The 21,319-nt window shown below is 42.5% G+C and overlaps 1 protein-coding gene across 1 annotated transcript in view; it reads right to left on the bottom strand.

The window, feature by feature from the left end:
* Positions 1–21,319, bottom strand: part of LOC311113127 (DENN domain-containing protein 4C-like) — an 88,402-nt gene that overhangs the window by 50,021 nt on the left and 17,062 nt on the right. The gene's annotated exons all lie outside the window — the stretch shown is intronic.

A 21,319-nucleotide genomic window follows, 5' to 3' on the forward strand; every position in this document is an offset into this window, starting at 1 on the left:
TGGTTTCCTCTGCTGGTAGATATTATAACTTATTATAGTCTGTAAGTTACAGTAAAGTCTGAAATAACATGGCAGCGTAAGTCCCAGGTCACCTTGCTTGTGGGAGAGCACAACCTCTAAAGACTGACCATTTTGATTTATACACTTAGGATAACTTCTTTATGGTGCAAAAATAGGTTCTTCAGACGTCCAAGAAAAACACTAGGCTTTGGGAGGAAGATACGGCAAAAAGAAGCAAACGGCTGTCCATGAAAGAAAAGCTAAGAAAGCAAACAACCCATTCTCTTCAAAGAGAGGTGGAAAATCATGCAGGAAGTGAAATTTTCCAGTCGTGAGTCAGCAGCAGCATGGGGCAGGAGGAGGAGAGAAACGTGGCCCCTCTGAACTGAAGGAGCACCCGGCCGGCTCTGGACTAAATTTAGCCCACTTCATAACAGTGTTTAATAATCTCTGTCTCAGAGACTTTTAGCACGGCACTGTGACCTCATCCTTGCCACTTAATTGGTCAGATGTTATCTAGTGTGTCACACAGTTTGATGAGGAGATACTACCGAGTACAATACAGGAAAAACCAACGGCATGAACAAGCACACAGAAGTACTGTATAATATCACCATACTCTACGCAGAAACACACCAAACCCATCACATTTAGAGTATCGAGTGTCAAACCTGAATGTAGGCCAAAAAAAAACGCCTTCATAATCTGGAACCAATTTGAATGTCGGACTCTAGTTTGCATTGTATGCTGAACAAAAATATAAAACGCAACAACTTCAAAGATTTTACTGAGTTATAGTTCATGAAAGAAAATCAGTCAATTTAAATAAATAAATTAGGCCCTAATATATGGATTTCACATGACTGGGCAGGGGTGCAGCCATGGGTGGGCCTGGGAGGCCATAGGCCCACCGACTTGGCAGCCAGGCCCAGCCAATCAGAATGAGTTTATTACAGACAGAAATACTCCTCAGCACACCCCCCTTCAGACGATCCCGTAGGTGAAGAAGCCGGATGTGGAGGTTCTGGGCTGGCGTGGTTACATGTGGTCTGCGGTTGTGAGCTAGTTGGACGTACTGCCAAATTCTCTAAAACAACGTTGGAGGCAGCTTATGGTAGAGAAATGAACATTATATTCTCTGGCAACAGCTCTGGTGGACATTCCTATAGTCAGCATGCCAATTGCACGCTCCCTCAAAACATGAGACATCTGTGCCATTGTGTTGTGTGACAAAACCGCACATTTTAAAGTGGCCATTTATTGCCGCAGCACAAGGTGCACCTGTGTAATGATCATGCTGTTTAATCAGCTTCTTGATATGCCACACCTGTCAGGTGGATGGATTATCTTGGCAAAGGAGAAATGCTAACTAATAGGTATGCAAAACATTTGTGCACATTTCTTTGAGAGAGAAATAAGCTTTTTGTGCATTTGGAACATTTCTGGAATTTTTTTTTTTAATCTCATGAAACATGGGACCAACACTTTACATGTTGCATTTATATTTTTGTTCAGTGTAGTTGATAAAAGAAACATTGGAGAGGGAATGATTATAGCGGTCCCCTGGCTGTGTATCCGTTTTGTTGCTCTCTCCCTCTCCAATGTTTATTGTCATAATCGTAACATAACCTATTGTGGTTGCAACAGCTTGACCCACTTCTTCATACAACTCTCAGCGTCAAGTATTGGCTATGACGATTGTGGATTTTTGGATAACGATTAATTGTCACGCAAATGGACATGGTTATTGTCATAGTCGTCATTTTAGTAGAAAAATGTTTTAAGCTTTTAATGTATCATAATGCATCTTCGAAAATTTGCTAGGACATACACTATGTACACATACATGGCCAGAAGTATGTGGACACCCCTTCAAATTAGTGGATTTGGCTATTTTAGCCACACTTGTTGCTGACAGGTGTTTTAAATCGAGTACACAGCCATGCAATCTCCATAGACAAACATTGGCAGTAGAATGGCCTTACTGAAGAGCTCAGTGACTTTCAACGTGGCACCGTTATAGGATACCACCTTTCCAACAAGTCAGTTCGTCAAAAACGAGCTGCCCCGGTCAACTGTAAGTGCTGTTATTGTGAAGTGGAAATGTCTAGGAGCAACACAGCTTAGTTGCTAAGTGGTAGGCCACACAAGCTCACAGAACGGGACCGCTGAGTGCTGAAAAGCGTAGCGCGTAAAAATAATATTTCCTCAGTTGCAACACTCAATACCAAGTTACTGCCTCTGGAAGCAACGTCAGCAAAATAACTGCTAGTCAGGAGCTTCATGAAATGGGTTTCCATGGCCGAGCAGCCGCACACGAGCCTAAGATCACTATGCGCAATGCCAAGCGTCGGCTGGAGTGGTATAAAGCTCTCCGCCATTGGACTCTGGAGCAGTGGAAACGCCTTCTCTGGAATGATAAATAACGCTTCTGGCAGTCAGACAGACTAATCTGGGTTTGGTGTATGCCAGGAGAACGCTACCTGCCCCAATGCATAGTGCCAACTGTCAAGTTTGGTGGAGGATGAATAAATGGTCTGGGGCTGTTTTTCATGATTCGGGCTAGGCCCCTTAGTTCCAGTGAAGGGAAATCTTAACACTACAGCATACAATGACATTCTAAACGATTCTGTTCTTCCAACTTTGTGGCAACAGTTTGGGGAAGGCCCTTTGCTGTTTCAGCATGACAATGCCCTCGTGCAAAAAGCGAGGTCCATACAGAAAAGGTTTGTCAATATCGGTGTGGAAGAACTTGACTGGCCTGCACAAAGCCTCGTAAAAACCTTGTAAAACTGACTATCCTACCGATCCTTGACTTCGGCGATGTCATTTACAAAATAGCCTCCAACACTCTACTCAGCAAATTGGATGTAGTCTATCACAGTGCCATCCGTTTTGTCTCCAAAGCCCCATATACTACCCACCACTGTGACCTGTACGCTCTTGTTGGCTGGTCCTCACTACATATTTGTCGCCAAACCCACTGGCTCCAGGCCATCTATAAATCACTGCTAGGCAAATCCCCGCCTTATCTTAGCTCATTGGTCACCATAGCAACACCCACCCGTAGTATGCGCTCCAGCAGGTATATCTCACTGGTCATCCCCAAAGCCAACACCTCCATTGGCCACCATTCCTTACAGTTCTCTGCTGCCAATGACTGGAACAAATTGCAAAAATCTCTGAAGCTGGAGACACTTATCTCCCTCACTAACTTTAAGCATCAGTTGTCAGAGCACCTTACCGATCACAGCCCATCTGAAATTAGCCCGCCCAACTACCTCATCCCTATATTGTTATTTATTTTGCTCATTTGCACCCCACTATCTCTATTTGCACATAATCTCTTGCACACCTATCATTCCAGTGTTAATACTAAATAGTAATTATTTTGCACTATGGCCTATTTATTGCCTTACCTCCATAACTTGCTACATTTGCACACACTGTATATATATTTTCTGTTGTATTTTTGACTTTATGTTTTGTTTTAGAAATATGTAACTCTGTGTTGTTGTTTTTAATCGCACTGCTTTGCTTTATCTTGGCCAGGTCGCAGTTGTAAATGAGAACTTGTTCTCAACTGGCTTACCTGGTTAAATAAAGGTGAAATAAAAAAAATAAAAAGAGCCCTGACCTCAACCCCATCGAAAACCTTTGGGATGAATAGGAACACCGACTGCGAGCCAGGCCTAATCGCCCAACATCAGTGCCCGAACCTCACTAATGCTTGTGACTGAATGGAAGCAAGTCCCCGCAGCAATGTTCCAACATCTAGTGGAAAGCCTTCCCAGAAGAGTGGAGGCTGTTTTAGCAGCAAAGGGGGACCAACTTCCATGATTTTGGAATGAGATGTTCGACGAGCAGGTGTCCACATACTTTTGTAGTGTACCTAATAAATACAACACCACCTTACTGACACCCCTATCTAAAAAACGGTTTTAATGCTTTTAACTTTTGGAAATTAAGCTTCTCCTCCTGACCATGCTGTTCTGCTCGTAAAATTATGACCAACTCTAACCACCACAAACTCCTATTATTTTTTCAAGTCCATAATTGTCGGTTACGCGATTATACAATAATTGTGCCAGCCCTATGTAGACCAAAGACTGGGACCTCACAACAAGGCTGTCACCTAGGTTACCGACTACAGTACATTTGTGCCCCTGCAGTTGGTTCCATAAAAAGACATACCACTCTCTCACCATGTCAGAAAGGTGACCCAAACTGTGCCCTGTTTGTTCCAAGTAAATGTCATGCACTAGGCTACATGGGTATTGTGTCCTGTCTGTATAAGGAAAGGACAAGATGCATTGCACTTATGTGTTCACAACTATACATATTTGGACAGAAGCAATAATGAATCACATACAGTCTACAGTAAGTGAAAGGGTATGTTTAAACTCAAACAGCCATGGTAGTTGGCTTGCCATGAAGTTGGTGTTTGTTTGGTTTTACTATTCTTGTGGGGATCAGAAGTCCACTCACAAGGATAGTAAAACAAGGAAAATTCTGACAAGTGGGGACATTTTTCTGGTGCCCACAAGGAAAAGGCTATTTTAGGCATAGGGGTTAAGTTTAGGTTTTTATGGTTAGAATTAGGGTTAGGAGAGGGTGATTCTCATTAAACCAGCATTACACTTGTCTGTAGCAAAATGTAGTTACAAAACCATGATGCATCTGCAAAAATAAACTATCAATCTGAAGACTAAGATGTCTAGTTTTTGACAAAGTGTCTTATTTTTTAAAATATATATATTTTCGCCTGAATGTTGTACTTTTTCACCGCTAATTCTCATTCCCGAAATGTGTCCAGACTAAATTCTCGAATCATTCTATACAATTTTATTTTAGAAAAATGCAACTTATTTGAAAATATGTTGCTGTAGTTTGTCCATAAATCATAAAAATGTAACAAGTCAAAGTTTACATTAAACTATAATATTTATTAAGTCAAAACAGTGTCTGTGGACATGTCTCATTAGCGTATCACTCTTTCAAGTTCCTGTAAAAACTCCAAATCAGTTCTTAAATAAAGTTGTATTCACCCATGATTACATTTTTTACATTTTAGTCATTTAGCAGACGCTCTTATCCAGAGCGACTTACAGTTAGTGAGTGCATACATTTTTCATACTGATGCATCATCATAGTCCTTAGATGAGCACAAATTAAGTTAATTTACTTATTTCCCAGTACTACTCTAGAGCCAGAGTGGTGCACCCCTGTTGGATTTCACCCCTCAAAAGGATTGCATAATGGTCCAGAGCGAAACAATACAGTTTCATGTTAAGTGAAACATCAAGGAAGAATGACTCAGGGTTTCCACAAACAAGGAAGGCAATAAAAAACGCCTTGAATAATGAAGGAGGGGTGGTGCCCCCTCTGATGTGGTTTGGTTGCTCCAGGGGAAAAGAAGAGAATGGAAATGCTCAAGTTCCCTGGAGCATTCCAATGGGGTGGAGAGGGGGGGACAGATAACATTTATATGCACACATTGGCTCTTTTGCTAGCTAAAGAGGGTCATTCCACCTCAAAAAGCACAAGGAGGATTTCTGAAATAGTTTTTGTAGTAAGGAACAGTTAAGATTAGCATTCCTGCAACATTAAAAAAATATATAATTTGATCACTGAGAAATTAAGCTAATTGATTGCACCCAGATTGGCCATTTTCATTTATAGGATTCCGATTATATTCAATAAATAGAGTACCCAACATCCGATTTGGAGCCAATTTCTTCCTAACAATGAGTAAGACATGAGGAATCCAAAACAATGGTCAAAAGCCACGCACGGACCCCCCACGCCCAACAATCAGTACACAGTATTTTTTTGTATACAGCCATGTTTTACCCACTAGATAGCACTGTTTCTACTATATTTTTATCCAGTCAGAGGTTGCAAATAACTACATTTCCAGTACAAATTCACCATTATGGTCAAGATTAGGATTGATTGGATTAGGATTGGTTGAGATTCCGATTGAGGAAGGGGGAACCTCCCAATCAGCATGGACCAATCTGAGTTATTTATTTAGCCAAGGGCTTTTCAGCATCCTGAGTTTCTATTGGTTGAGAATGCATTGAGGGGCTGTTTCCCAGACACAGATTAAGACTAGTCAAAATAGTTAAACTCAATGGGGAAACTCAGTTGAAAATGCTTTTTAGTCTAGGATTAAGCTTAATCTTTGTTCATGAAATGGCCCCTTTTAGTGTGTGGTTTATTAGTTAGACCATTGCTGATGAACAAGCAAACCATTAGGTTACAGCAGTTCTAAATGGTTAAATGTTATGGTCTCTAATAGTCTACAATAGTAAAAAGTCCCAACAACACAATGGCATTGGGTTTAATGGTAAATGTCACTTATTGTACTTCCCATAGAGATGTTTTCTAATAATTTTATTGGAAAACATAAGCCTGCCATGCAATGGTTTACACTGGTTTTATTTTATTAGAGTTGTCACTAGCCCATTTCTCCATCAAGTTGTGGGCTTGTAGGAAAAGTATTCATGAGAATTGCACCATAGGAATAAGCCCTCTCAGAGAGCTGCCATTTGTTAGACTATTAAAGGAGAATTGGGTTGAAGCATTAGGTTGCTAGAGAAGGACAAACTAAATTGCTTTCATGGAGGACTGGCTTGACTTGTGAGGATGGCCACACAATGTATTGTCATCATGAGCTAAAGCTAATGGTTTTCTACCCAAACTTAAAAGCTAATGCTAAAGCTAAAACTAATGGTTTTCTACCCAAACTTTCAAAGAAAATATTGTGATCCATTTAATAAACACGAGACCAGCAAACTGGATACAAGGGTGGGTAGCAGGAATAGCACTATCAAGTGGGCAAAACCTAGTACTTTCCCACTCTATTATGGGTATTAAGGAAAGAGAATTCAAATGGCTGGCGTGGGGTATGGGGGGTCCATGGGTGGCTTTTTACATTTTGGGGGGATTCCTCCTGTATTACTACTCATTGGTAGGAAGATGTTGTCCAAATCGGATGTTTGGTGCTATATGTATTGAATATTATCTGAATCCATAAATTAAAATGTACAATTTGGCTGCAATCAATTAGCTACATTTTTCAGAGATCAAATTATATTTCAACAAAATAAATGTTGCAGGAATGCTTATCTTATCGGTTTCTAACTACACAAACGATTTCAGAACAATCGAAGATGGGTGGTGTCATGGCTTGCTGAAATTCATGGAATGACTCTGGAGAGAGTGAGTGGAACAGGGATTCAGGCTCAAAGGAGCTCAGATACATCCCATATAACACACTCTTTCACTGAGCCATTTACTTTGCTCAGAGGGGGGCAAACCACAGGCAGCAATTCTTCCTCTGAGAATGTGTGTGCGCAAATCAAAATTCAGTCAAGTTTATTTATTTTGGCTTTGCGCAGTAAACAAAGTTCTAATCCAAATGAATGCGGACGTGCATTCTCATGCCACAAAAATAATGTTGTTCGTCCGACCCCTTCACCATCCAGATAGTGAGTTAGTTTGATTGAACAGAGCCCTTAGTATGCTATGCAGTGCACTATGGCAGACAGAGGAGACAAGCCACTGTTGGTACTACTTTCTGCAGAGATTTACATCATCGTATCCATGGTTACACCTCACCGTTAACTGCTCAGAGCCTGAGTCCAGAGCAAGCTTTTTTTCTTAATACATTTTTGCCCTTTAAAAACTCTTTAACAGTAGTATACACTGAGTGTACAAAACATTATGACATCCATGACAGACTGACCAGGTGAATCCAGGTGAAAGCTATGATCCTTTATTGATGGCACTTGTTAAATCTACTTCAAATCAGTGTAGATGAAGGGTAGCAGACAGGTCAAAGAATAATCTTTAGGCCTTGAGACAATTGAGACATTGAATAGCACACATACACAATCTAAGGGTGAATGGGCAAGACAAAATATTTGTGCCTTTGAACAGGGTATGGTAGTAGATGCCAGGCACATCGGTTTGAGTGTGTCAAGAATTGCAACGCTGCTGGGTTTTTCACACTCAACAGTTTCCCGTGTGTATCAAGAATGTTCCACCACCCAAAGGACACCAGCCTTGTAGAGTCCACGCACCGACGAATTGAGGCTGGTCTGATGGCAACTCATATTAGGAAGGTGTTCTTAATGTTTTGTACACTCAGTGTATATACCTTACAGCTCAAGGTTTGAAAAAGCTACTCCCACAGCATATATTTCAGATGTCTTAAATAGTTCAACCAATCGAAGACCAAGAGGAGTGACATTTGAATTGCGTCATCTGGCACGCAAACACGCACGCACACAATTAAGGATGAAGGCTGAGGTTCATACCGTTCAATTAATGGGTATTTGCAGAAGTCCAAACAAAATAACATATTTTTCACTTTACACACAACTGGGAGTGAGTTATTTATGCATCTTGGAACCATATCTAAAATCATGCAATGTATTACCAATAGCTTAACGAGGCTGAGCTGCATTGTCTTTTAATGCAGCTTGCTAAGTGGCCTGTGACAATGAAAATATTCATATTGATGGACTATGGACACATTGTCATGATAAGTAGACCAGTAAAAAGATAAGTAGGCCAGTACATCCATTGTAACGAATCATATTGCCTTCTGGTACATCTTAGCTGTTGAATACAATGACCTACTCAAACGATACATTTACAATCTCACTGGACTATTATAATAATAATAATAATAATAATAATAATAAGCCATTTAGCAGACGCTTTTATCCAAAGCGACTTACAGTCATGTGTGCATAATTTATTTTTTAAACATATTTTTGAAGACCAAGTCCCACACTACCCGGCATACAATAAGCATGTTTTCTTCTTCTTTGGACACTTAACGGTAGACCACTCTGTAACACAAACAGAGACCCTTATTCTTAAGCTGATAGTATGGTGCCAGTAGGAGTCGGGAGCAAACTGGTATCACAGAGTGGTGGAAGTAGTAGTGGTGGTGGGTGGTATGACTCACGGTCATGCCAGCTTCCTGGCAGCGTGGGCACAGATGCCTGCTCTCTCACATAAATAAACACACACACGGTAATGAAAGGAACCACATGACAAACGTAAACAGAAACAGAGATCTGCAAACAAACACTGTACAAGTCCTGCCAACCCACAATCCTGCCAACACTGTTACCAGCCCTGTTAACTAGCACTTGTATTTTGCCTCGCCACGCTAGCGTCGCCCTCGTGTGGGTGCTAGCAAGCTAGCTAGGTACTGCTAGGTATCAACAGCCAATCCAGTAGGGTCTGGAAGCTATAGTGCACTTCGATTGGTCAATAGCACCGCGATATCGTGGAGTATTTGCATAAAGTTCTGGTTTCCCCAATTTAGGTCCCCCCACCTGTTCACACTCCCTCGCCCATGCTCGCATCGCCCAACGGTCACCCAGCCCACTTCGCTTCCTTCCGTTGTTTCGTCGCCCCCATCGTGTTATGTATGTTAGGTCTAGTACTTGGTAAGGCTCAGACAAAACATATCCCAAAAAACAGACCTCATATCCTCACCCAATATTCGTAACAGTAGCCCATTAGTCCCATCAGTCCCCCATTAGGAGAAATATCACACTTTACTTTACTATCATCCTTTTACATCCAACTAACTCTCCTACAACCTACAGTGGGGAGAACAAGTATTTGATACACTGCCGATTTTGCAGGTTTTCCTACTTACAAAGCATGTAGAGGTCTGTAATTTTTATCATAGGTACACTTAAACTGTGAGAGACGGAATCAAAAAAAAAATCCAGAAAATCACATTGTATGATTTTTAAGTAATTAATTTGCATTTTATTGCATGACATAAGTATTTGATCACCTACCAACCAGTAAGAATTCCGGCTCTCACAGACCTGTTAGTTTTTATTTAAGAAGCCCTCCTGTTCTCCACTCATTACCTGTATTAACTGCACCTGTTTGAACTCGTTACCTGTATAAAAGACACCTGTCCACACACTCAATCAAACAGACTCCAACCTCTCCACAATGGCCAAGACCAGAGAGCTGTGTAAGGACATCAGGGATAAAATTGTAGACCTGCACAAGGCTGGGATGGGCTACAGGACAATAGGCAAGCAGCTTGGTGAGAAGGCAACAACTGTTGGTGCAATTATTAGAAAATGGAAGTTTCAAGATGACGGTCAATTTGGTCTGGGGCTCCATGCAAGATCTCACCTCGTGGGGCATCAATGATCATGAGGAAGATGAGGGATCAGCCCAGAACTACACGACAGGACCTGGTCAATGACCTGAAGAGAGCTGGGACCACAGTCTGAAAGAAAACCATTAGTAACACACTACGCCGTCATGGATTAAAATCCTGCAGCGCACACAAGGTCCCCCTGCTCAAACCAGCGCATGTCCAGGCCCATCTGAAGTTTGCTAATGACCATCTGGATGATCCAGAGGAGGAATGGGAGAAGGTCATGTGGTCTGATGAGACAAAAATAGAGCTTTTTGGTCTAAACTCCACTCGCCGTGTTTGGAGGAAGAAGGATGAGTACAACCCCAAGAACACCATCCCAACCGTGAAGCATGGAGGTGGAAACATCATTCTTTGGGGATGCTTTTCTGCAAAGGGGACAGGACGACTGCACCGTATTGAGGGGAGGATGGATGGGGCCATGTATCGCGAGATCTTGGCCAACAACCTCCTTCCCTCAGTAAGAGCATTTTAGATGGGTCGTGGCTGGGTCTTCCAGCATGACACCAACCCGAAACACACAGCCAGGGCAACTAAGGAGTGGCCTAGCCAGTCTCCAGACCTGATCCCAATAGAAAATCTTTGGAGGGAGCTGAAAGTCCGTATTGCCCAGCGACAGCCCCGAAACCTGAAGGATCTGGAGAAGGTCTGTATGGAGGAGTGGGCCAAAATCCCTGCTGCAGTGTGTGCAAAACTGGTCAAGACCTACAGGAAACGTATGATCTCTGTAATTGCAAACAAAGGTTTCTGTACCAAATATTAAGTTCTGCTTTTCTGATGTATCAAATACTTATGTCATGCAATAAAATGCAAATTAATTACTTAAAAATCATACAATGTGATTTTCTGGATTTTTGTTTTAGATATCATCTCTCACAGTTGAAGTGTACCTATGATAAAAATGACAGACCTCTACATGCTATGTTAGTAGGAAAACCTGCAAAATCGGCAGTGTATCAAATACTTGTTCTCCCCACTGTATATAAATTACATTATGACTATGTAAACTCATGCACACAGAATCTCATATCAAGCACACCCTTGAATGGAATTCAACTGAGAGGAAATATCACCCTTCATAATAATATCTGGTTTGGATGATGATTCCTCTATCCCCCTGAGCTGAAAATGTGACAGAGTTCATTGAAACAGAAGCAGCATCATCACAGCTTCGTATTCAGCACACGGTCCTGCCAAAGTGTTTGGCTCCATCAACGTTTCCCTGACAACAGCACTCTCAACCAACTCCTTTGCTTGAAATTCTGCAGCACAGTGGATTACCTGCTGAACACCTACACCTATACTTAGAATTGTACCTAACAAAACACACGCCTAGCTTCACTAATGACTGTAAAAGAAAATCAAAATCAAAAATAAAATATGAGAGAGAGAGTGAGTGTGCGCACGCGTGCTGTATTCCCGCATGGACAGTTTTTGACTGGAGTGGACCATCTCGCTTCGCATCTTCATCTCTGCCCTTGCCTTAACTGTCTAAGAAAAGTGAGGAGCGTAAACCCCAACTTAATTAGGTCTATAATCAATAGCCTAACTGTTAAATGTGCCTGGCTTTATAAATCATCCATATATACAGTATCTACAGAAATAAGACAGATCCTGCTTCTGTTGCCTGTTTGAGTGTTTGTTTAATAGCCTACTGACTCCATGAGCACCAAACCTCATGCAACCACAACATGTCAGATAAAGAAATTTGGCTGTTTTTTATCTTTGCTATGCTGTAATAAAGGCTTTACACTTTTTTTTTTCTTGCTAGAAGGGTCCCTGGAATTATTGATAATTTATTTAGTGTTGTTTACACAGTTCCAAATTGTCCGATTTGTCTTAATAATAATAATCCTCCTTTTTCTTAATCTCCTTCTTGTTATTATTACTATTATAATAATAAGTAATGTCATTATCATTAGTATGGTTAATATAGTAGCCTTGTATAACCACCATCGAGCTGTAGGCCTAAGAGTGCAGCCTGTTTAGTCTTAATACCGTAACTTACTTAGGCCTATATTTCAATAGTTATATAGGCTACAGTATCAATCAATCATTCATTTGTTCATGTCATCACACAGCATACGAGTCAAATTGAAATGCAATCAAGGAATTTAGTTTTAAAATAAAGTAAGAACCCGACCCTTTAATAATTACCGTAAACAATAAATAAACCGTTCCATTTCGGAAATTGCATTCACGAATGAATGCAACTGTTTTTAGTCTTTGCTGTAATAAAGGCTTTATAAAAAACATTACAGACTCTCTGGTATGCGTATAATTTATTTAGTGTTGTTATATATTGTAAGTATATTGTAATCTAACAGCACCTGTTTGGCACACATAGGCCTAATATGCACGCAGTGCTTGCTCCTTCTTTTTCTTGATCTCCAGTATTTTCCACAACTAGTCAAATGTATTCCACACATCTGACTTACCCTTTACCTCCTGAGCAACCAGTAAACATTCCCCCGTTTCGAGTTTGTCACGTCCTCTGCATCCATTTTGCTGTCACGTGTTACGGTGTTCAGAGTTTGTTATAACCAATTTATTGATGTGATTATGATATGCTATAGGTCAGGCCCTATTGGTCACGTGCATGCGATGCATACATGTCACGTAAAGAGAGCAAGGGTTGAGGTAATAGTGAATGTTTTTCCTAAACAAATGAGGGATTTCGGTAACAGAACTTTTCAGTCAGAAATGGCTGTAATTATGTTGCAGTTTCAGCAACACTGACGGCGCGATAAACACTTTTGATATTCTGAGGTGGTCGCTGCAGCAGGGAGGAGAGAGAGACAACGGGTGCTAATCACATTCACTCGCGGTCTTTGTTTTTAACACAGCAAGTCTGAGCCCGGCCCGGCACAATCAAATCAATTGCAGTCAGACTCCCTCTATTCATTTGTGTGTCTTAATTATTTCATCAAACAGTGCGCTTAAAGCATCAGACAAGCTCAGTGCATATAGCTGATTTGATTGAAACACATTGGATGTGTCTATATGTGGTAAATACACGTTTAAAAAAGAAGACAAAACATTTTTTGTAGGGGACAGCCCAAAGCTCTAACCGCTATGCTACCTGCCGCCCTCTTCCTCTCTGCCTACAGATGTAGGATCTTAATTTGAGCCAGTCTTCTACAGCAGGAAAATAATCCTGCAGCAACAGGAAATGTCAATTATTATGTAGATTTCAAAGCGGAAATTACAAGTCTTTTTAAACCTCAAATATATAACAAATTTCCTGTGCACACACTGAGTAGAGGATTTGTGTGTTTCCTATATTTAGGCTACCCTGAACACACACACACACACACACACACACACGGCACTAGTAAAATAGAAGAAGACAAGCAGAATGTATTCTCTTTGTGGACAGACTGTGCAATGTACACAAACACTAGCGCTGCCATGGCAACCCAGCTCCAACAATACCAGGCAGCCCCCATGCCACTCGTGTCGTTATTCTATCTGGGCAGGGGCGAGTCCCCACAGGAAATCGATCCGGTGTGGGTCTTTAAAAGGGCGTCACGTGGAGAATGTATGCCTATGCAAACTCTGTGGCCTACAAACAGTTCAATGAAGACGTAGGCCTACAGTAAATAAAAGCGGGGAAGGGCCATTATAAAGTCCACTTTAAACATTCAGAAAGCAAATAAAAAAAGAATGCTCAGCCATAAACTGCACATGCCGGTACTTTGGGAGAAAGAGAAGGGATTAAACTAAAAGCCTTTGAGGACATTGTAAACAGAAGCTTGTATATGCTCCTTTCACATTGTGCCATCTTGTTTTGTGAGGATAGCGGCCCTGTAGACTACGTGGAACATGAGAGGCATCGGCCAATCAGATTGCGCGGCAAGAACTAACCGTTTTATAATCTGACACCAACATAAATGACTCAGCAATAAATGTGTTTAGACAAAACATTGACTCTAAAACAACTGCAGGCCTCAGGCGTGGAAAGGTAAGCTAATAAAATACATCCTCATACAACGAGGGCATTATCAAGCACAGAGGTTAATAATATTAAAGGCCAATTGAACTTGTCTGTGAATTTTCCATTGTACTACAGTCTTTCCTAATGTTGTAACTTGAACCCCAGTCACTAAAGGTTGTGAACAGAACAGAACGTCCCCTCCTTAACAAAAACCTTTTCCTGTGTAACTCTGGGGCAGAGCTGCACTACTTGGGTGTCAAACTGAGTACGCTTACATGTGCACTAATAATTTGATATTCAACTGATTATGGCAGTAGGCTGAGTATGGCATTAGTCATGTAAACACTTGACTCTGTTTATCTTAAATCGGCGTCAGGTCAAAATCTAAGTAAGCATACGCCGATTAAAACACTTGGTTTTGAATTATTAGGACATGTAAACAGCTTAAATCAGCGTTCCAGTTGTGTTTTTGATCTGCGCATGTGCCAGCACTGGGTAGCGCAAGCCTCCCTCTTACACGCGAGTGAAGTGAGCTCAGAAAAACTGTTAGTATGCATCTTAGAAATAGTTCAAATACAAACTTTAAATGTCCAAACTAAATAGGCTTTGCAAAAATGACAGTCGCTGTGGTAGAAAGTTTTGATTGGCGATTTTCTGCATTTATTTAAGCACTGTCTCCACTGGGATGGCTGTGTGAATGAGCAATAGAGGCCTATAGCAAGTGCCAACACTAGTCTCACCGGTCTTGTTTCACCCAACTTTCACCAGTGTCGTGTTTTGCTACGGTGTGCCCTATCGAATATGGCCAAGGGGGAAAAAAAGTATAAATTGTAGAGGCACTACCTGAACTTGTCCAATAAGAATGTGAATTTTATTTTCCGTTGTCTACACTGTGCCCTTATGAACATGGCCCTGCTGTAAGCAATATGGCAGAAGTTCACCTTGGCTTTGGCCGTTGGTCAACAGGGGGGGAGCTTGCTTACCAATTCCTCACTTATTATATTTTACTCTCCCATTGTGTCTCTCCAGTCACAGGGAAAAGGAGGCCAGGCCCCTCTATGCCTGTGTATTGCAGAAGGTCATGTTTCTTGGCTGTGGCGCTGGTCTTAACTGGAAAACCAGACAAAAGCCTGCAACGCCGGTCCAATGGCCCTCAGGCAGAGGAGGACTCTTCTAGGAACCCTCACCACACACGGTGTGCCAAGTGCCAAGCTATCGTCCAATTTGAACAGCACTCTAGTCTCTCCCAAGCACTCTTATAATGTTCATGATTTTACGTTGTCATCTTATAAGCAAGATCTACACAAATCAAGCAAAAAAAGCTGTAGGAACAAAAATACATATCTATAGGGTTACAGAGTGGTTAACCCTTTAGCATGAGCTGTACAGAGTGGAACACCCCTAACTCCATCCCCAATGGTCTCCCCACAGTTAGTCAGTCATCTCATTCCTGTCATGGACAGCAGACAGTCTTGTGTCTGTTCAGACAGGACTGCCTCAATTATTCCAGCAGAGCAGAGGCCCTGTTATGAAGCTCCATTCAGTGGAGACTGGGGACCAGCATGTCTGAGGAGAATGGCAATGAGTGACACACACACACACATACACACCACTGTCATACAGAGAGAGAGAAATATGACCATATCCCAGAAAAGACTGACAGGGCCTACCAAAGCACAGATATTTCTCTCTGGATAAATGTTTATAGAAAGTTTAAAATATGTTACAATGACATGAACCTATCACCTTTCCTTATTTTCTAAGTTAAGTTAGCCATCTAGGTTACTGTGTTGAAAACCTACACTACACAATTTAGCAAGCCATCTCCTTCCCTTTTATTTAGTTCTCATTTACAACTGCGACCTGGCCACGATAAAGCAAAGCAGTGCGATAAAAAACAACACAGAGTTACACATGGGATAAAACAAAACATACAGTCAATAACACAATAGAAAATCTATATACAGTGTGTGCAAATGTAGTAAGTTATGTAGGTAAGGCAATAAATAGGCCATAGTGCAAAATAATTACAATTTAGTATTAACACTGGAGTTAGAGATGTGCAGAAGAAGATGTGCAAATATAAGACACTGGGGTGCAAATGAGCAAAATAAATAACAATATGGGGATGAGGTAGTTGGGTGGGCTAATTACAGATGGGCTGTGTACAGGTGCAGTGATCGGTAAGCTGCTCTGACAACTGATGCTTAAAGTTAGTGAGGGAGATAAGTGTCTCCAGCTTCAGAGATTTTTGCAGTTCGTTCCAGTCATTAGCAGCAGAGAACTGGAAGGAATGGCGGCCAAAGGAGGTGTTGGCTTTGGGGATGATCAGTGAGATATACCTGCTGGAACGCATACTACGGGTGGGTGTTGCTATGGTGACCAATGAGCTAAGATAAGGCGGGGATTTGCCAAGCAGTGATTTATAGATGACCTGGAGCCAGGGGGTTTGGCGACGAATATGTAGTGAGGGCCAGCCAACAAGAGCGTACAGGTCACAATGGTGGGTAGTATATGGGGCTTTGGTGACAAAACAGATGGTACTGTGATAGACTGCATCCAATTTGCTGAGTAGAGTGTTGGAGGCTATTTTGTAAATGACATCGCCAAAGTCAAGGATCGGTAGAATAGTCCGTTTTACGAGGGCATGTTTCGCAGCATGAGTGAAGGAGGCTTTGTTGCAGATTTAACATTGGATTGGAGATGCTTAATTTGAGTCTGGAAGGAGAGTTTACAGTCTAACCAGACACCTACAGTGAAGGAAAAAAGTATTATTTCCCCTGCTGATTTTGTTTGTTTGCCCACTGACAAAGACATGATCAGTCTATAATTTTAATGGTAGGTTTATTTGAACAGTGAGACAGAATAACAACAAAAAAATCCAGAAAAACGCATGTCAAAAATGTTATAAATTGATTTGCATTTTAATGAGGGAAATAAGTATTTGACCCCTCTGCAAAACATGACTTAGTACTTGGTGGCAAAACCCTTGTTGGCAATCACAGAGGTCAGACGTTTCTTGTAGTTGGCCACCAGGTTTGCACACATCTCAGTAGGGATTTTGTTCCACTCCTCTTTGCAGATCTTCTCCAAGTCATTAAGGTTTCGAGGCTGACGTTTGGCAACTCAAACCTTCAGCTCCCTCCACAGATTTTCTATGGGATTAAGGTCTGGAGACTGGCTAGGCCACTCCAGGACCTTAATGTGCTTCTTCTTGAGCCACTCCTTTGTTGCCTTGGCCGTGGGTTTTGGGTCAATGTCATGCTGGAATACCCATCCACGACCCATTTTCAATGCCCTGGCTGAGGGAAGGAGGTTCTCACCCAAGATTTGATGGTACATGGCCCCGTCCATCATCCCTTTGATGCGGTGAAGTTGTCCTGTCCACTTAGCAGAAAAACACCCCCAAAGCATAATGTTTCCACCCCCATGTTTGACGTTGGGGATGGTGTTCTTGGGGTCATAGGCAGCATTCCTCCTCCTCCAAACACGGCGAGTTGAGTTGATGCCAAAGAGCTCGATTTTGGTCTCATCTGACCACAACACTTTCACCCAGTTCTCCTCTGAATCATTCAGATGTTCATTGGCAAACTTCAGACGGGCCTTTATATGTGCTTTCTTGAGCAGGGGGACCTTGCGGGTGCTGCAGGATTTCAGTCCTTCACGGCGTAGTGCGTTACCAATTGTTTTCTTGGTGACTATGGTCCCAGCTGCCTTGAGATCATTGACAAGATCCTCCCGTGTAGTTCTGGGCTGATTCCTCACCGTTCTCATGATCATTGCAACTCCACGAGGTGAGATCTTGCATGGAGCCCCAGGCTGAGGGAGATTGACAGTTATTTTGCGTTTCTTCCATTTGCGAATAATCGCACCAACTGTTGTCACCTTCTCACCAAGCTGCTTGGCGATGCTCTTGTAGCCCATTCCAGCCTTGTGTAGGTCTACAATCTTGTCCCTGACATCCTTGGAGAGCTCTTTGGTCTTGGCCATGGTGGAGAGTTTGGAATCTGATTGATTGATTGCTTCTGTGGACAGGTGTCTTTTATACAAGTAACAAGTAAATCCCTTTAAGAGTGTGCTCCTAATCTCAGCTCGTTACCTGTATAAAAGACACCTGGGAACCCAAAATCTTTCTGATTGAGAGTGGGTCAAATACTTATTTCCTTCATTAAAATGCAAATCAATTTCTAAAATTTTTGACATGCGTTTTTCTGGATTTTTTTGTTGTTATTCTGTCTCTCACTGTTCGAATAAACCTACCATTAAAATTATAGACTGATCATTTCTTTGTCAGTGGGCAAACGTTAAAAATCAGCAGGGGATCAAATACTTTTTTCCCTCACTGTAGGTATTTGTAGTTGTCCACATATTCTAAGTCAGACCCGCCGAGAGTAGTGATTCTAGTCAGGTAGGCGGGTGCAAGCAGTGTTCGATTGAAGAGCATGCATTTAGTTTTACTAGTGTTTAAGAGCAGTTGGAGGCTACTGAAGGAGTGTTGTATGGCATTGAAGCTCGTTTGGAGGTTTGTTAACACAGTGTCCGATGAAGGGCCAGATGTATACAAAATGGTGTCGTCTGCGTAGAGGTGGATCTGAGAGTCACCAGCAGCAAGAGCAACATCATTGATATACACAGAGAATAGAGTCAGCCCGAGAATTGAACCCTGTGGCACCCCCATAGAGACTGCCAGAGGTCCAGACAACAGGCCCTCCGATATGACACATTGAACTCTATCTGAGAAGTAGTTGGTGAACCAGGCGAGGCAGTCATTTGAGAAACCAAGGCTATTTAGTCTGCCAATAAAAATGCGGTGATTGACAGAGTCGAAAGCCTTGGCCAGGTCGATGAAGACGGCTGCACAGTACTGTCTTTTATCGATCGCGGTTATAATATCGTTTAGGACCTTTAGCGTGGCTAAGGTGCACCCATGACCAGCTCGGAAACCAGATTGCATAGCAGAGAAGGTACGGTGGGATTCGAAATGGACGGTAATCTGTTCGTTAACTTGGCTTTCAAATACTTTCGAAAGGCAGGGCAGGATGGATATAGGTCTGTAACAGTTTGGATCTAGAGTGTCACCCCCTTTGAAGAGGGGGATGACCGCGGCAGCTTTCCAATCTCTGGGGATCTCAGATGATACGTACTATAAGCAAACAATACTTATGACCAAACATAAGTATACCCCAACTGGCGGCCCGCGGGTAGTTTTATTTGGCCCCAAAGTTTTCTGAGCAAAAATAAACACATATATAAAAATTACTTTTTTTTGGGGGGGGGGGGGGGGGGGATTTTCATTGTTGGACATAAAGGACTGTAAAAACACGAGGAAATCAGCTCAGAGAGATTTTAATTTAAAAAATCTGTTCCCAAGTTTTCCCACGCATAATAGAGAGACACTGTTCATGTGATACTATACAAATGTAAGCAAGGTTTGAAATTAATATGTTTTAGTAAAATATTATATCAGTTTGGGATTCTTGCGGTCAAATTGCAGTCTACAAATAATTTGAAATTATGTTGCGGCCCCCGACCAGCCGCTCAAGATAAAAACCGGCCCGTGGCTGAATCTAGTTGATGATCCCTGTTCTAGAGGATTCTTTGCTTCTTTGTGGCAACAGTTAGGGGGAAGGCCCTTTACTGTTTCAGCACGACAACGCCCCTGTACACAAAGTGAGGTCCATACAGAAATGGTTCGTCGAGATCGGTGTAGCTACAGTCCCCTGTAGCTCAGTTGGTAGAGCATGGCGCTTGCAACGTCAGGGTTGTGGGTTCGTTTCCCACAGGGGGCCAGTATGAAAATGTATGCACTCAGTAACTGTAAGTCGCTCTGGATAAGAGTGTCTGCTAAATGACTAAAATGTAAATGTAAGAACTTGACTAGCCTGCACAGTGCCCTGACTTCAACCCCATCGAACACCTTTGGGATGAATTGGAACGGCGACTGCGAGCCAGGCCTAATCGCCCAATGGAAGCAAGTCCCCGCAACAATGTCCCAACATCTAGTGGAAAGCCTTCCCAGAAGAGTGGAGGCTGTTATAGCTGCACGGGGGGGACCAACTCCATATTAATGCCCATGGTTTTGGAATGGGTGTCCACATACTTTAGGTCATTATGGGATGTATAGACATTATGGACAGTATATGTACAGAATATGTAGTATATCTAAAGAATACGCAGGATAGAATAGTATATGTACAGCAATAGTTAAATAGGATAGGCCTAGAATACAGTATATACATATGGGGTGGGTAAAACGGTATGTAAACATTATTATAGTGACCACAGTGTTCCATTATTTAAGTGACCAGTGTTCCATGTCTATGTACATAGGCAGCAGCCTCTAAGGTGCAGGGTTGAGTAACCGGGTGGTAGTTGGCTAGTGACAGAGACTAAAGTTCAAGGCAGGGTACTGGGTGGAAGCCGGCTAGTGGTGACTATTTAACAGTCTGATGGCCTTGAGATAGAAGCTGTTTTTCAGTGTCTCGGTACCAGCTTTGATGCACCTGTACTGACCTCGCCTTCTGGATGGTAGCGGGTTGAACAGGCCGTGGCTTGGGTGGTTGATGTCCTTCCTGTGACACCGGGTGCCGTAGATGTCCTGGAGGGCAGGCAGTGTGCCCCCGGTGATGCGTTGGGCAGACCGCACCACCCTCTGGAGAGTCCTCTGGTTGTGGACGGTACAGTTGCTGTACCAGGCGGTGATACAGCTCGACAGGATGCTCTCAATGGTGCATCTGTAAATGTTTGTGAGGGTCTTAGGGGCCAAGCCGAATTTCTTCAGCCTCCTGTTACACCTTCTTCACCACACTGTCTGTGTGGGTGGACCATTTCAGATTGTCAGTGATGTGTACGTCGAGGAACTTGATGCTTTTTATCACCTCCTCCACTGCGGCCCCATCGATGTGGAGGGGGGCGTGCTCCCTCTGCTGTCTCCTGATGTCCACAATCAGCTCCTTCGTTTTGTTGACGTTGAGGGAGATGTTATTTTCCTGGCACCACTCCGCCAGGGCCCTCACCTCTTCCCTGTAGGTTGTCTCGTCGTTGTTGGTAATCAGGCCTATCACTGTTGTGTCATCTGCAAAAATGTATGATTTAGTTGGAGATGTGCGTGGCCACGCAGTCATGGGTGAACAGGGGGTACAGGAGGGGGCTGAGAGCGCACC

Source organism: Coregonus lavaretus, assembly GCF_964263955.1.
Source record: "Coregonus lavaretus genome assembly, chromosome: 39".
Classification (NCBI taxonomy): Eukaryota; Metazoa; Chordata; class Actinopteri; order Salmoniformes; family Salmonidae; genus Coregonus; species Coregonus lavaretus.